This window comes from Pezoporus occidentalis, unplaced genomic scaffold (assembly GCF_034315485.1).
Source record: "Pezoporus occidentalis ecotype Australia unplaced genomic scaffold, CSIRO_AGI_Poc_V1 ctg73, whole genome shotgun sequence".
Classification (NCBI taxonomy): domain Eukaryota; kingdom Metazoa; phylum Chordata; class Aves; order Psittaciformes; family Psittacidae; genus Pezoporus; species Pezoporus occidentalis.
Window position 1 is genome coordinate 686,425 of NW_026916082.1, and position 14,437 is coordinate 700,861.

Genomic DNA, 14,437 nt, shown 5'->3' on the forward strand with positions numbered 1-14,437 from the left:
AATTCTCAGGAGCCGGGGTTTCGGAGGTGTGTGTGTGGGAAGGTGCAGACCCAAGTCTGAGTTCCTAGGGTGGGGATGCTGTCCCCAGGATAAAATTCTGCTCTTCAGACCTCGGTATCGGACTGTGAGGTGCTACCCAGCAGCGTGGGGCTGGTTCTGCGGATTTCAATCCTAGGAGAAATCCTCGTCAATCACCATCCTTAGTGGGCAGCATTTGTGGAGCTGAGCCCCGAGTGCGGCCTCACCGGAGAGCCTCGCAGGTGCTATTAAGAGTAAGAGCTAACGCAAGGCAGCGAGTGAGCTCACAGCGATATCTGCAGAGAGATGCCAGGGGAGCGCTGGGGTCCTGTTAGGGCAGGAAGAAGAGCCCTTGCAAACCCCAGCCTCACTCAGTTCCAAGAGCAGCCAGCGGCAAAGATCAAGCTTAGATCCCCGCCAAACACTGCCCTCTGCAAGGGAAGCAGCAGGTCTGACATTCCCTGCTCAGGCTCCCACAATCCCCCCAGCTTTTTTTTTTTTCCCAGGACTTTTACTGCTCGGAGGAGATGAGTCAAGACATTTCCTTCTCCCCTTTCATAAATATTGCATCTCCCAAATGCAATTACCAAGGGCGAAGTGACACAAGTGTTTGCTAAATAAGATTATGTGATAATGTATTTTATGCCTGTGCTGTGACACCAGACAATCCCCCCCTATTAATAACAGCTCAATGAGATGTGGAAGTTCTTAACAGGGTGCTTTGGGGGATTGGGGATTTTTTCTTTTTGCACCGGGGAAGGCAAGCACAGTACTGTGGCATGGGTTGCAGGGGACGAAGAGCCATTCCCAGGGATCAACTGAAATGGCAAGTGGAGCCATGAGTAGCCCAGAGGGTGCAGTTGTGCTGTAGGTAACACACAGATATGTACAGGATGTAAATCACTAGCAGCACTTCATAATGCAACAGGCCTAGGGAGGTTTGTGCACATTATCATGATCCTGTGACTGAATGGCTATCATTCTACATGTCTATTTATAATGCCTTGCTATCAGACATGCATTACCCAGAATTTGGGAGCCCTGTGGGCTCATCAGAAGTGCTCTCAGCCAGTGCATGCATACCCAGCTATTAATAACAAGCAGAGCCTCACCTCTCTCCCTAGCCAATGCAAGGCCAAGAAAAACAGCAAAAAACATCTCTTGATTCAACTTCCCTCGATCAGAACAAAATACTCCCATCAAATCTCAGCTCTCCTCTGCTGATCTCCAGCTCTCACCTTCATCTGTTTGTCTTTCTCTCACTCCAGTGGCCGTGTCCATCTGCCACCTCCTATTGACCCATCCATCCCTCCTGGTCTTCTGCCTCTATCATAAGACTGTCAGACAAGTGCCCATCTGCGCATTGTCAGAAGTAAGTGGGGATGTTGACTGTCCAGCCTGAGACATTTAGATGTGGCCCCTTTTTAGAGTCCTTTGAAAACTTTGTATTGCACAGTCCAAGTTGTTCCAGTGCTCCTTGCTCCAAGTGCCCACAGGTTAACATAAAAGCACCAGCTATCAGGTCCATCCCTCCACAGGGCACACAGCAGCCCCACGATGACTTTGCAGGACACTGAGGGAGACACAGCACAGGGCTCCACGCTGAAAGCATGAGTGAGCAGCCCCAGCCTCCAAGTCAAGGGTTTCCCTGCAGCCTTTCCTTGCTTCAGCCCCTGAGCCAACACAATGTCCCTCGCAGAGCCGCTGGCCGGAGCTTGGTCCTCTGTGTGGCAGGGCCATCATCCCCGTGTTGATGCAAACAGGGGAATACACAAGTTCTTTGCCTTCTTTGATGCTTCCAGGGTAAATTCCTTCAGAGCCTGCAAAGTTTGGATCTCTATTTCACATTAGCACTAGTTTGTAGCTGCCCTCTGGCCCTCAGGGTGGAAGGTCAATCCTTTATTTACTTAGACCCTCACTTAGTTCATCTGCAGCCCTTTCAGTGCTTTGGATAACAGACACAAAGTGGGCTGCTAACCTGCTCCCTGGCCAGGAGCCTGCGGTCCCCAACTCCTGTACCAGGGAGAAGAGCACTGTCTTCTCTGGGAGATACTAGTACAGCACAGTGAAGCAGGCTGGGTGGGCAGTAGCTCTTTCCTACCCAGGAGCATGATCTGAGTCAGCACTGAACGAAATTATGCTTCCAAACACTGACATGCTCAGGTTAAAATCATGAATGGCATGGGAAGATTTTATCCATGACATTACCTCTTGCCTGGCAGGTCCTAATTTCTGGTTCCTCTGGAGCTGGTTGCTCCAAACCCTTCACTGCCCTGTGGAACAGCAGCATCCATGGGCATTGCAGCATCCTTGTGCCACTGCCCTCCTGGGGTGGCCCAGAGCCTCTCCTGGGCTCATCAGGTACTGCTGCACTTGTGAGAGCCTCAGCAGGCAAAGGCAGAGCCCTGTGCTGAGCTGGAAATGTGCCAGCTCCAGGCCCTGTGCCCACTGCAAGCAGCCAGCTCACCCTTAGTGCCCTCTCTGCTTTTGGAGCATCCCAGGATGTGAGAGCCCAGGGGTCCCAGCCGAGCCTTGGACCCCTGAGATGGCTGATGGGTGTGCTCAGAGACAGAAAGCACACAAAAGCAGAGAGGTGCAGCTCAGTAGGGCAGCCATAGCCCCTGCGCTGAGGTTGACCACAAAACCAGCAGGTTTCAAACCTCGACAAGGGAGTGGTATTTTCCCAGTCCTGTCCTATCTTTGGACTGCCATTGCTGAGCATCTCTCCCCAGTTTGGGATGCTGCAGCTTGCTGTAGGGTGGCTGAGTTTGCCCTAAGCTCCCCCTTCTCTCCAAGTAACATCAAAGAAATCAGTAATAACAAACAGTATTAACTAAATAGTTATAAAATCATTACTGTTGAATAATATTCATCTCAAAAGGGTAAATTTAGGTACTTCTCAATCACACCCACACTTGTGTAGGGTTTAGGCTTTGAGAAAACAGATGAGGGATATTGACTGTCTCAGAGGAGAACACGCACCAGATGTCTGTGCAGGAGCTGGAGGACGGTCCCATCCCATCCGCTGGCTGCAAGGAACAGAGGTGGTTTCTAAGTGTCAGCTGAAGGCAGACACAAACAGGGTTTCTTTGAAGGCTCCAGGCACTGGAAGGGAAACGTGCTCTTTGCCTGGGTGCCCCGAGATGGGTGTTTATTCAGGTCCTGCAGAACAATGCTGCAGCCGGAAAAACTGCCCCCCTGCTCTCCACAGGGCTCTGTGTGTGTGTCTTGAGCTTGTCCCCAGGGTGGGTGAGCAGTGCTTTGGCTCACAGCCATGCTGCTCATGTTTGTCACCACAGGGGCTTTTGTTTTGTTTCTTTTTCCTTTTAAAACCTTTTTGTTTCCGCGCTCTCCCATTCCTTCAGAGGGCAGGAAGCAGCAGCTTCTTCTTGGGGAGGAGGTTGGGGATTTGGGGAGTTTCAGGCTGGGAGGGAGCTTAAGCACATCCATCTCGACCCCCCACCACAGCCCTGTCCCACAGCATCCTCAGGCAGTGCTGCCTGTACCCCAGCATATGCTCCTGGGAACCCAGCATACATCTGGATTGAGAGGATCACCTCTGCTAAACAACCAAGCCCCTGCTCTAGGGGTCCTGGCAAGCCCCAGTGCTGGCTGTAGCTGGGATCAGGGGAGAGAAAGGTGACCACAGCCTGTGTTGGGGTCTGTGGTCCAGCCCGTCCAGACTTCCAGAGGATGAGGGCTTCCCAGGACACCTGCAGCCTGTGGGTGATGCAGTTTCAAAGCAACACTAAGCTTCCCCTACACAGCTATCTTTCGCTGGGTAGCCAAGAGTAATCAGGCAAATGGGAGCAGCGCTCCCACTGAAGGCCACAGGGCCAAGGCTGAGCCCTGTCCCAGGTGCTCAGCATTTAGCAAGATTAAACTCTTAGTGGTGGGGATGTTCTATCAGCAGGAGGTTGATGCAAGGCGGTGCTCTGCCTCCTGATTGAATGCTCCTTGTGTTCCCTGAGATGTGTACCCCCTATGATTGCATTATGGGATGTGACAAGTGGATTCCTGCCAGGAAATTAATGAGCCCCAAACACCTTGCCCATCCATCACCACCCCTATCAGCTACCTGATGCACTACCCATCCTGGCCATACACACCCAACACTGCCCAGGCATTGGAGGTCACCGAGATCCAGGACATTTCACTTTCTATGGACCTAATGCCAGACCAGCAAAGGGCCTAGATCACCACTGGAACAGCACATCCCAGCCCTGCCCACACCATAGCAATGGCTGTTTCTCTTGCTGATGCCTTCCTCCTGGCTGCTGTGTCTGATCAGTGCCTGTTTTCCCTGCCTGTTGCCCATAGGAACCCCTGAAGCCATAATGGTCTCAAGTGCTGGAGCCATAGGGAAATACTGTATGACTACCAGCAAACTCAAACCTTATGTTCAGCAGTGGCTGGGACAGGTTAGCACAGAGCTGAAAATGAGAGCAGAAAACCTGGGAAGGTGGAAAAGTGTCTCCTCACTGAAACAGACCAGGAATTAGTGGAAGAAAAAACAAGAAAGAAAATGAATGAAAGTGCTTCAAGGATACATCAGTGGGGAGAACATTGTCCCAGGGCTGTGTTTCCCAGGCCAAGGGCAAAAAGAGGCTCTTGCAAAACTTGCAGTTTTCAGACATCCTGTTACAAGGAGCAGGAAAGTCAAATGGACAAAGGGACTTCAGCTTCTAAGGGCTGGCTGTGCTCCCCAGCATCTGGTCCCCACATGCTTCTGTACCAGAACTGGTACTTAGTGTGCTCACAGCCTTGCAGAAGTTTTTATGAGTCAGTGGTGCATCATGACACAGCTTCTCATGCTTGCAGCTTGCAAGGTGGATTCCCTGAAGCTGCTGATAGGTTTTGGGGTGGTGATGCTGAATGCTTCATGCTTAGCAGCATGGTAGCAGTGAGACGACAGCTCCCTGGGCTTGTGCCAGGTGAGCAGCCATCCTGCCTGGCACTGCAGCATCCCATTCACATGCCCCACTGTGTGCACATCTGGACCTGGAAAGGGCAGGAGTGTGCTGGACGGTGGGCACATGGTGGTCCCCACTTCCCCAGGAAGAGATGCCCTGAAGGGGAGGTCCCTGCTGGGAGTCCCAGTGCCTGGATATGGCCCTGGGGAAGAGGCTCAGGTAGCCACCACTCTCCTGCAGCAATGGGTGTGGGGGGCACTGAAACCCCAATACTTGCCAAGCAAGGACTACTGACAGCAAACACAGGGAATGAAACAACATGCACAGCAGGTGATGCCAAGGAAAGCCCTCCATGGGTCTTCATGGGGTGAGAGCATTCACAATGCCCTTTTGCACCTCCTCAGCCCATGCAGGGTCCATGCGGGAAGCAGAGGGTCAGGTCCCAGGGATGGGGATGTCTGCAAATGCTTTCTGATGAGCTGCTTCCTTCCCTGAAAAATGGAATTTCATTAAATCCGCTTTGAAGTAGTGAGGGAAATTCCCATGTTGTGCTTGCACTTCGCTTTATCTCCATTGGATAATTATGAAAAATACAGCTTTCCAAGTGCGTTACTTGTTCTTTTTTTTCAACTTAAAACTTTCTTTTCTACCTCATTCTCCAGGCAGTATTTTTTACTTCATCTCAACTGTGGGAAAAAAAGTATTAAATCTTCTATTTCTGGTACCAAAACAAAACAGAAGCAAAAACTTCCCAATTTAAAACTTTCTCAACAACAAAATAAGAACCAAGTGAAACTTTTTTTTTTCCCCCAACCATCTTTGTTCATCTTAAAAAATTTGAAAGGAAAAAAGCCACCAAAACACAAAAATTCAATAGTTTCCTCCCCGAGCTGATGGAGATCTCTCTAGAGGAAATGTGTCTGATAAGCTAAAGTAAAGCCGCCTCCCCTGCTTTATCTCAAGCAGTGTCAGATGGGTATGTCTAGCAGGATCTCTTCTGGACACTCAGAGCATCGAATTACTCTCCCATCCCCTATTCATCCTCTGAACTGTTTCTGAGCTTCCAGATGGGCGCTCACCAGAGATGCCGGACCCTGCAGCAGGATGTGGTCCGTGGATGGGCAGGGAAGGGCTCTTGCCGATGGAAACCCAATGTGCATCTCTGTCCTTCAACCCAGCAGCTTCCCTGGATGAGGATGCCCTGGGGAGCTATGCCCCAAACCACACGGTGTGGCTGGGAAAGCACCAACAGGGGATTTTTAGTCTTAAGAAAGCTGATTCAGTGCCTCAGTTTACCCACTAAGTGTTGCAAGCAGCTGCCTCATTGCTGCCTTTGCTAAAGCAAGTGTGGACCAGAAATGTTTGCATTTTGCAGCATTAGAGGCATCTCAGTTCACCCCCAAGTCCAAAGCCAGCAGCTCTTGCTTCTGCCCCACCATGGGGCCACACAGGGAACTGAACTACTGAAAGCATCCAGGTCCCAAAACACCCCATGGCTTGAAATGGATACATGCTGCCAGCCTGGCTGGGGCACAGACAGCAGTGATGAGTGCAGGGCTGGTCACACCAACTGCTGCCGTTTTCCCCATGTCAGGGTTTGCTGCTGATATTCCCATTTGCTTAGGGAAATAAGCCCCTTGGATGCCACCACTGGGGAATCAGCCCTCACCTCCATTCACCATCTTCCTCAGGGCTTTGCATCCAGGCACTGCTCCGGGGATGCCCATCCTTGCAGCACAGAGAGAGCCAAAAGGAACCCAGCCCGGAAACCCTGACCTAAACCAAGGCCAATTACCCATTAATTGATGCCGCTTGCTCCCCAGTGATTAATTGTCAAGAGAAACCATGTCACATTTTGCAAGCCCAGACTCCAGCGCAGCGACACTGCAGGTCCTTTATCAGCCCCGGGGCCAGCCGTGGCACCAGCCTGTCTGAGCCAGGCAGGTACCTCCAGGTCCCAGGGCTTGTTTGTTTTGGTGTAAGCCTGAGCGTAATTGGGACTAAAGAAAAATACCCACAGCAAAACAAATGCGGCGCCAATGATGGACACAGCCCTGCAGCCAGCACGAAGACAGATGGGAGGAGAGCCTGTCCTGAGAAGCCCAGGTGGAGATGCCCAGAGAGTTCAACACGTGGCTGTTGACCGTGCAATTAACTTTCAGCAGCCCCTGTGAGAGAGAAGACCCCAGCCAAGCCCCTCCTGCAGCCTGGATGTGCCTAGGGTTAGAGAGAGAACCTCACCGTGTCCCACTCTGCCCTCTCAGCTGTGGGGCTGGGGCTGCCTGCACTAGCCACAGGACTTTCTCATGGCTTCCATTGCCCCAGCTTCCCCCAGCATTACCCTGAATAATTCATGTACGAGACAGAGAAGAGGATAAATCACAAGCAGTGATTAACATGAGTTATTTTACGTGCTGGGAAGATCTATCGGCCTGGCTCTGCCAGGTTGCAGTGATTAATGCAGTGCCACTCCCCTGGACAGAAGCGCTTACATTCAATTACAGATGCTGGGGGGCTCTCAGGCAGCAAGAAATCAGAGACGAGGGTGACTGGGGAGACCCCAGGCCACTGTAAAGGATTTTGAGTGGATCCGCTCCATATTAGCCTTAATCAGGTTTAATGGGGTTCAGACAGGTTAAGAAACCACACACACACACAAATCAGGCACACTCTGACAACCCCGTGCATTTGTGATTTAGTGCCAAGCCATCAAAGCTGGTTCTTAGGCCACATCCATCACACAGGTTTGCAGGTTTATCAAGGCAGCCCTATGAGCAGACGAGCCTGGGGTGCAGAGGCTGTTTGAAAAACTAAAGTTAAAATATGCAACCTCTGGCTTGGTTAACAATAATTAACTAAATATCAAATCATTAACATTAATTAATTAACAAGTTGTATGTTATTTTAATTCCTTGCTAAGGGCTGCCTCTTGTGATGCACTTGTTGCCAGGCCAACATTCACGGGACCTTTGGTCTTTTGGGGCAGGATCCCTCTTCTGCCCTGTGGGTGCCAGCAGATCAGTTTCTGATGGCCCGCAGCCTTACAGAGATGCTTCTGTATCTGCTAGAGGACACAAAGAGGGGAAGCTCTGGGGGTTTGTAGGCAAGCCTTTACCACGCTCACAGGTGTCAGATGTGATGTGATGCAGTTTGGATCCACCTCCTGGGCTGGCTCTGCATAGTAACTGTGTTTTGCTGTTTGATACCTGACTCCCTCTTGTATCATTGGCCCCAATAACAAAATGCCTGTTTATTCAGATCTAGATTTTTCAAATCAATGCAACGCCAAATTTAGGACCAGGAAAGCCATTGCTGAGACACCTTTGTGCGGTTAGGTTATAACTACGTGTTTTAAAGCCTTAATTGCATAACACCTGCAACAACCATTGAAAAGAAGAGGAAAGGCTGTTGTCACAGATCTCTCAGTGGCAAAGCCCCCTGCCCTGCTCACCAGTGTGCACAGCTCCAGTTCCCTGTGCAGCCTGGCCAGGCACTTGTTCCCCACCACATGGCACAATGATCTGCCAGAGCGGAGTTATATTACCCCAAGCTATTAACATAGAAAGTTATTAACAGGCTCCTGGGCAGAGTTTATTTTCATATTCATTTGGCTAATTAAATGTAAATCATTTCTTGGGATTACTACAAAGGATCCCAAGCCCCACTAGTTAGCCTGTATTCACAGGGGAGAAAGGGTGTCACCTGTGTGTAGAGGTGTTCCACAGTCACACAGGACATGCCTGATCCGCTGTGGCTCTGTCACCCATGGGCAATGACAGACACAAGGGGCGATCTGAGTTGTCTGGGCTCCAAGGAGCAGACACCACTTCTTTGTACTCACAGGGTGTTTAAAGTGGTGACATCTGGCTGTGGATCTCCGTGATGGCAGGGCTTGGAAGATGCTCCATGAGCATCCTGGCCATGATCAATATTTGGAGCCTGCTGGCCCTGGCTGCCCTCCCCAGGGCCTGGCAGAGCATATGGGTGTTTCCAAACCACTGGATAGTATTGCAGAAGCTTTTAAGATGTCACCAATCTCTTCACAGGGACCTTCTGCCAGTCATGTAGGCTGAAGCAGCGGGAGAGTCCAGGGACCTCTGCATGGTCACATCACTATCCTGGTCCCCATGCCCACGTTGCTACCCAGCACATCACATGGCAATGGTATGAAATCACCAGCAAATGGGATTTTCTGCTCCAGACAGGACACTGAGAGGCTGCAGGTAGGGATAGGAGGGACAGAGGTGGATACCCTGAGAAGCATTGTGTGGACACTTCCCTGTGGCCAAGGCACTCACAGGAGAGACATGGTCTCTGTGGTGGTTGCTGTCCTCCCGTCTCTGTTTACCATGTCCCCTGTGTTTGGGCTGAGGCCTCACCACAAACAGCAACAAGGTTGGATCTGATTTCACTCCTTTCATCAAAGCAAACAAACACAGACAGCACTGCCTGCTGCATTGGCCAGGGGGGCACCAGGACAGGTGGGCAGGATTCGTCCTCCCATGGGATGCTGCATACTGGGTTTGGTGCCCCAGGCTGCACACATTACGTCTCCCTTCTTGGCCCAGGTATCAGCTCCTCCTTGCATTCCACTGATGGGGGAAGCCATCCCATCTTTCCCCATGGCAAGGGTCTGCTGGGACTGCTGTGCCACTCACACAAGGATAAACCCACCTTTTGTATGGTACAAGCAGGACAGAAGATAATGCCACGTGTGGCAGGGCTGTCTGGAGATGGGCACAACACTGCAGCCACAGGGTACTTGAGGGATGGGCAGAGAGGATCAGATCTGAGCTACAGAGCCAAGGGCAGGGGGATGTGGAGGAGTCCAGGCTGTGGGGGAATGCTGGCAGTGCTGGTGTGCAGCAGTGATGGGGAAGCCGGTCTCACGTCTGCATTTTGGAGCCCGCGGTAAAATCCACCTGCCACTCAAAGCAACCCTGCATCCGCCTGCCCCGCAGCCCTGCTCTGGCAGCATGTCTCGGCTGGTTGAAAACGGAAGGGCTGGGAGCAGGCCAGGAGCAGGCAGAGGAGCTAGAAGGCATCGGGAGCTTTATCCCTCTTTGAGGCTGCTCGCAGGCAGAGTGAACCCAGTGCCACTGTAGGGGCAGAGCTGCAGGAGAAGGCAGGTCCCTGCTATCTGCCTCCAGCCTCACGTCAAGGCTGGGAAGCAACCAGGGGCAGCACTGCTGAAGATTCCCATGTGCTCTCAGTGCCCAGTGGCTGGGCAATGGCTGTTTGCTGCAGAGAGAGCTGCAGCATTGTGCTCATCCTCTGAATTCCTTGTTGATTTGGCATATTCCACCCAGCTCCCTGGAATCCAGCTCAGTGCTGGTAGTTTGCAGCATTGACCAAGCTGGGCACACACCTACAATGAGCCCTGCAAGGAGGGGAAAGTAGGGGATAGTGTCTCCAGGATTTTGGAGAGGACATGCCGTGGGCAGCCTGTGCCCTGCTGTCTGGAGTCCCAGGGGCAAGGAAGGAACAGGGGATTTACTCTCCACTGTCCCCAGGTACCAGCAGTCACCTGCCCCACAGCCAGGCTGGTCCTGCCCCTGCCGGCTCACAGCCCAACCACATGCCTGTCCTGGTTGCCTCCTATTGTCAGTCACCTAAATCCCACCTGTTTTCCCTGCCATTTGTAGTAGCTGCCCTCTCCATATTAACCCCTGACCCCACTGAGCTTTTCTTTTCTTCTTTTGACAATTGTGTTTACCAAGTGCTTGGAGGTTGGCTTTTCAGTCCAATCCAGAGCTCAGCCATCCTGTCTCCAGCCCAGGCTACTTCCTGGCCCTTCCCAGCTTGAAGGGTCCACAGCGCAGCACAGGGATGCTGCTCTTGCCAAGCCAGCCGGAGAGCCAGAGCAGTCCTGGCATCCCTGAAAAGCCTGGCAAAAGCTGGTGCTCTTTTGCTGCAAGATCTTTGGAACAAGTCCCACATCCTCTCCAGTCACTGTCCCCACTGAGTTACCCTGGGCCCCCCGCCTTGCCTGGGTGCAGATTGGGAGGGTCCAAGCCTCACTCCTCCCAAGTCTGGGTGACCTGTGCTTGTGGCTGCATCAGTCCCAGCAGGAGAAGCTGGGCCTGCCTGGGACCTTGGGAGAGGAACAGGAGAGGATTTGGGGTTGAAAGGCCAAGGGCAGAGGGTGTTGGGTGGAAGAGCCTCTGCAAACCCCCACCAAGCAAGCCCTCCTCAGCCTCAGCAGGCTTCCCTTCACCCTCCTCCCCTCACTCACCCTTCCTTAATTATTCTTAATGGGCAAGCTCATAAGAGCTTCTATTAACTTTATTACCAGATCAATTAGTGCTTTCTTTCCCCTCCTCTCCCTGTGCTAATAATCCCATCAAATATGAAGACAGCATCCGCACCAGTACCCAGCAACCTGGAGAAGGTGCTGGGCAATGCAGCCTAGCCTGAGCTCCAGATGCTTTGTTGGGCACTTTCGAGATCGATGGCTCCTTCTGAAGACGTGGCCCAGGGAGAGGGGAGGGAGCCAGAGAGGGGGAAGATTAATTGGAGCAGATTTTGGCAGTGAACAGCTCCAGAACCTGCCGGCTGAGCAGGAACGGCTTGGCAGCGGGATGCAGCCCTCTTGCCTGCAGCCCTGTGAGTTGGCGGGGTCGGCACAGCCAGCAGAGGATACAGGTGTTTTGTCAGCAGGTCCAGAGGAAGGAGCTGTGGCATCCATCAGAGCTCTGCAGGACAGCGTGGGGACAGGAGTGGAGAAATGTCTGCAGCCATGTGCTCTGAGCAGAGGGGAGAGGATGCCTGCCCTCCATGAGGGCAAGAGCAGTCCCAGCACCTCTGCTGTGCTCTATGGGGAACGTGAGGGAGGATGGGGATACCCCTGGGACACATCAGCCATCACAGGAAGGCTGTGGGGAGCCCCACATCCCCTTCAGAAAGGGAGTGACACAGGGGATGAGTGTTGGTGTTGAGCACATCATCCAACAATCCTTCCCCAAAGTCCCACCCCAAGCACCCTGAAGGTGAGTACCTCCCTCAGTCCTTGGCACAGCCCTCACACAGTTGCATGTTCTCTCTACAACTACCTGGAAGGAGGACAGAGAAAGGAGGTGGCTGGTCTCTTCTCCCAGGTAACCAGTGATAGGACAAGAGGTAAAGGCCTCAAGCTGTGCCAGGAGAGTTTAGACTGGATATTAGTGAAAAATTCTTCACCAAAAGGGTGGTCAGGCATTGACACAGGCTGTCAAGGGCAGCGGTGGAGTCACCGTCCCTGGAAGTATTCAGAACCCATGTAGATGAGACCCTCAGTGACATGGTTTAGTGGTGGTCTTGGCAGTCCTGGGGTAAAGTTTGGACTGGATCCTAAAAGTCTTTTCCAACCTAGTCGATACTAAGCTGGATGCACAGATATGGGTGCTGGCTGCAAGCTCCAGCTGTGCTGGATGCCCTGGCTCACAGCGGGGCCATTGCAGCCTGACTGACAGCTCCTGAAAGGAATGTGCAGGGAAACTGTGGGAGCAAAAGGATTTTGAAATGTTTGACCAGAGGACTTGGAAAGCATCTCCTCTGGCAGGGATGCTGGCTCCCACCCGGAGCATTTCTCAGAGTCCCCTCAGCTGCCCTCACAGTTTGTTCCAGCCTCAGAGGTCCCACTTAAGCATCCCAGAAAGGCCACAACGTTCCCAGCAGCACCAGCCACGTGTCCTGCTTGTGTTACACTGATGGCTTGCAGCTTTGGCACTTGGAAAGGACTTCAGGACCACTGTGAAACTGCAGTCTGCCTGGGCATGGGGCAGCACAGCTCTGAGACAAAGGACTCCAAGCCCAGGCTCCAGCCCCCTTGGCCAGCCAGGACAACCAGAAGGGCTACCACACAGGGTATGTGCCAGAGCCTTTTCATTAAACAAGCACACACTCAGATGGGGTCCACATGATGACCAGACATCAGGAGAAGTATCCCGGGGAGCCAGCTCCCAGTCCCCATGCATTTGGGCCATACCCAGCACTTGGGTTCAAAGCTAGGACCAGTACGAGCTGGACCTGGCCAGGTCCTCTCCCAGCTCCTAAAGGATGTCAGATGGAGCACTCTGTGTTTGGCCTGGAACAAAAAAAAACAAACAAACCCAAGAAAACAACAGCCTGTGGTGGCTGCTCGCAGTGCCTTCTGAATGCAGACATCGCTCCTTGACTACATCCCCTGAGAAGACATTCCCAGCCAGAGAGAAGTTAGCAGGGGATGGTATCCTGCTGTCTTCATAGAAGGAGGTCCACTGCCTCCTAATTGTCACAGGTGGTTTGCTGTGAACAGCCAACCACTGGGTCCACATTTACAATGATCCTGTGGGACATGGGGCATCTTCCAGATAGACCACAGTGCTGTCTGAGCACCCCAAACTCCTGCTGTTTCTGTTATCCTTCCAACTGGTCCAAGTTTAGCTCCCTCCTGAAACAGCCCATTGTGGATTCTTAGCTGGATTTGCCCCTGCCCTTCCCCGAGAGCCTCCTTGTCTCTGTGGAGCAGATCTCTGGACTCTTCGGACTTCCAGCCCTTGGGCTTGTAGGACATGCCTCATCTGCTTCCAAGGCTGGACCAGACAAGGTCTCTGCACAGCACCCAGCCAGCACAGAGGTACCCAGCCTATACAAGGGGCTGCCTTCCAGGTTGTCACTCACAAGACTCAGATCAAAGAGGTAGCTGTTTTGCTCACATCACTTCCAATCTGCTTTGTTTGCATTTCACTCCTGACCAAGGAGGGCTCCTGGCCTTCATCCACTATGGGTTCTGCAGATTGAGCTCCAAGAAGTTACAGATTGAAGCCAGCCTGGAGCATCTCAGTAGTTCTGTGACCCTCTGGGGTCACGTGGGGACTGTGCCTGCCTGGGTGGTGTCCTGGGCCGAGCATCACAAGCCTGGGGACAGTCCCAGTCTGGGGAATGGCAGGGAAGAGGAACACCACTGCCACTGGGAAGAGGAGGAAATCCAGCCTGAGTCTTCTCAGTATCAGGCAGAAAATCCAGTGTTGTCCCTTGGAAAACTGACCCTAAAGGCTTTTAACTTCATGCCAAGAGCTTCTCCTTTGCACATGGAGGTGGTGGGCACAAGAAGGGGAGAGTGATGCTCTGCTTGGATGGGGTCATTGCTGCCGGGGATGGAGGAGGAGAGAGTAAAGCGCTGCTACCCCTCACCTCCCCCCAGCCTTTCCAAAATAAACAGGCCTGGGAAATAATAGGCAATGTGAAAGGAATTAAAAAGGCTTCTGTGTTTGTGTGTGTGTATGTGTGTGCGAGTCCTGCCAGGTTAATACTGCTGCCTATTCGCCTGACAGCTCCAAGATTGATTACCCGCCTCAGCGCTCTTTATAACTTGATCAGTCGAATTAATCTCTGGCTGTGGGCCCATCTGATGCCAGGCATCACAAATTTAATTTGGAGGTGTACGGGATCTTTTATTCCTCCCTCTGCCCCCCCTCCTCATCCCTGTCCCTTTCTTTTGGGCTCACCAGCATGCGTGATGCTCCTGCTGCTGTAGGGATGACCTG